Consider the following 2704-nt stretch of genomic DNA (forward strand, 5'->3'; position numbering starts at 1 on the left):
TCCTGGCATGTGGTGCTGGGGATTAAACCTGGGACCTCTTGAGTGCAAAAGAGAGCCTTTCCAGCTGAGCCAGGGACCCTCCCCAAGAAAGCCAGGAAAGAGACTCAGCTCTTCCTCTCTGGTATTATTATGCAGGCATCTCAGACAGTGCAAAAAGCCCCATCTGTAAAGTGGGTGATGAGAAAAGAAGTCTGGAGGAAGGAGGAGAACAAAGCAGGAATCAAGTTGGAGGAAGGAGGAGCAGATGTTTTGTTTGTGCCACCCCTTGGCTCACCTGAAAGGGGGGGGCCACACCTGACTTTTGCATCTTGGAATTGGGCCGGATGGGGGGGGCACCAGGGTTTGAAGCTGGAGCTGTTTGCAAAGAGGGCTGGGACACCTGTGACGTGTGGGAGGGCTTCTCATCTGTCCAACTGATTGGCTTACAAGTTAACAGCTTGTTGCAAAAGATGCCTTCTCTCTCCCCCTCACTTCACAAAGAGGCTGGCCCTTCTCTAGGGGGCAGTGTGGGAGGAGCTTCCAGTTCTCCCTTTGCAGTGTGTGCTCTGCTCTGTTTCTTAGAGGCACAAATACACACAAGCCGTGTGCAGGGCAGGCAGGCAGGCAGGCTCAATAGAAGAGGTACCCCATGGCCAGACTGAGCTGGGGGAAGATCTCCAACTTGTGTAGGCTCCTTTAGGGCGCTGTGGAAGGGTGGGGTAGTTTGGTATTTTTGGTGCCTTTTTTAAACAAATAAACTAGTGCTGGTGGAGGGATGTACCCCGGCAGAATTCACTGGCATTTTAATGCTAATTGGGGTGAATTCCTACAGGTTGATTCAGGAAGACATTCCAGTAAAGAGAAGGGGACTATGGAGGCTGCTCCTAACATGGGTTATCTGGTGGCTGGATGTTTTTATCTTGCTCTCACTGCGCTGTTTTTTTGCCCAACTAGTGCCATTTCTTGCATTGCTTAACATGCCATGTTTAATACTTAGGCCTGTTTCCAATTTTTACAACCTCCATTCTATCACATTGCTTATTAGATGTTTTCTGATCCTATTGATTTTTCTGGCTTATATGTAATCCACTTTGGGTCTCAGTGAGAAAGGCAGACTGTAAGTAACACAGAGGGAGGGAGATGGAGAGACAGATGATGGATGGATGGATAGATAGATAGATAGATAGATAGATAGATAGATAGATAGATAGATAGATAGATAGATGATAGATAGATAGATAGATGGATGATGATGGATAGATGATGGATGGATGGATGGATGGCTTTTTGTAGCAGGAACTCCTTTGCATATTAGGCCACACACCCCTGATGTAGCCAATCCTCCCAGAGCTTACAAGGATCTTAGTACAGGGCCTACCGTAAGTTCCAGGAGGATTGGCTACATCAGTGGCGTGTGGCCTAATATGAAAAGGAGTTCCTGCTACAAAAAAAGCCCTGCATAGATAGATAGATGGATGGATGGACAGAAAGAGAGAGAGAGAGAGAGAGTAGAACAGATTTTGAGTCCAGTGGCTCTTTAAGACCATCCGTTAAGATCAGGTGGCCAGATGAAAAGCAACAGTAGCCATGGCACTTGGGATCACACCTTTAGCAGTTCCTTATTTTTAGTAAAGGGGTGATTAAATTACCCCACAACTCATTGACTATAGGGCACTCTGTAATCATGGGTTCGATAGTTTTGATTTTATCATATGAGCAACAGATGAAAAGTTTCTTCAAGGTATGAGTTTTTGTGTGCACATACACTTCTTCAGGCTCATGCACAGACAGAGAGGCAGACTGTTGGCGAAGAGAACTCTCTCTCTCTCCCAAAATACAAGAACTCGAAGGCGTCCAATGAAGCTGATGGGCAGGAGGTTCATGATGGGCAAAGGAAATACTGCTTTACACAGAGAGTGATCTAAATATAGAATTTGCTGCCAGAGAATGCAGTGATGGTCACTGTCATAGCCTTAAAAGGAGATTGATTGCAAAGATTCATGGAGGAGAGGTCTATCTGTGGATACCATCCAGGGCTGAGGGGAACCTCCGTGTTCCGATGCAGTCAGCTGCTGAATCCCAGAGCCTGGGGCCAAAATCAGGGAAAGCTCTCAGCCTCTCTGCCCTGTTGTTGGCCATCTGGAGAAACTTGGTGGCCACTGCGTGAGACAGGAGGCTGGACCCTCCCTGGTCTGATCCAGCAGGGCTCTTCTGATGTCCTTATCATAGGAAGGCCTCAGCCTCTCTGACCTGTTGTCAGCCCTCCAGAGGAACTGGTTGGCCACTGAGTGAGACAGGAGGCTGGACTAGATGGACCCTCACCGGTCTGATCCAGCAGGGCTCTTCTGATGTTCTTCTCAGAAGAAGGCCTCGGCCTCCATGCCCTGTTGTTGGCCCTCCAGAGGAACTGGTTGGCCACTGAGTGAGACAGGATGCTGGACTAGATGGACCCTCATTGGTCTGATCCAGCAGGGCTCTTCTGATGTTCTTCTCGGGGGAAGGCCTCAGCCTCTCTGCCCTGTTGTTGGCCCTCCAGAGGAACTGGCTGGCCCCTGTGTGAGACAGAAGGCTGGACTAGATGGACCCTCCCTGGACTGACCCAGCAGGGCTTTTCTGATGTTCTCTGGTGGTCTCTCTGCCCTGTTGCTGGCCCTCCAGAGGAACTGTCTGGCCATTGTGTGAGATAGGAGGCTGACTAGATGGACCCTCACTGGTCTGACCCAGC

This window comes from Heteronotia binoei, chromosome 7 (genome assembly GCF_032191835.1).
Source record: "Heteronotia binoei isolate CCM8104 ecotype False Entrance Well chromosome 7, APGP_CSIRO_Hbin_v1, whole genome shotgun sequence".
In the NCBI taxonomy this organism is placed as follows: domain Eukaryota; kingdom Metazoa; phylum Chordata; class Lepidosauria; order Squamata; family Gekkonidae; genus Heteronotia; species Heteronotia binoei.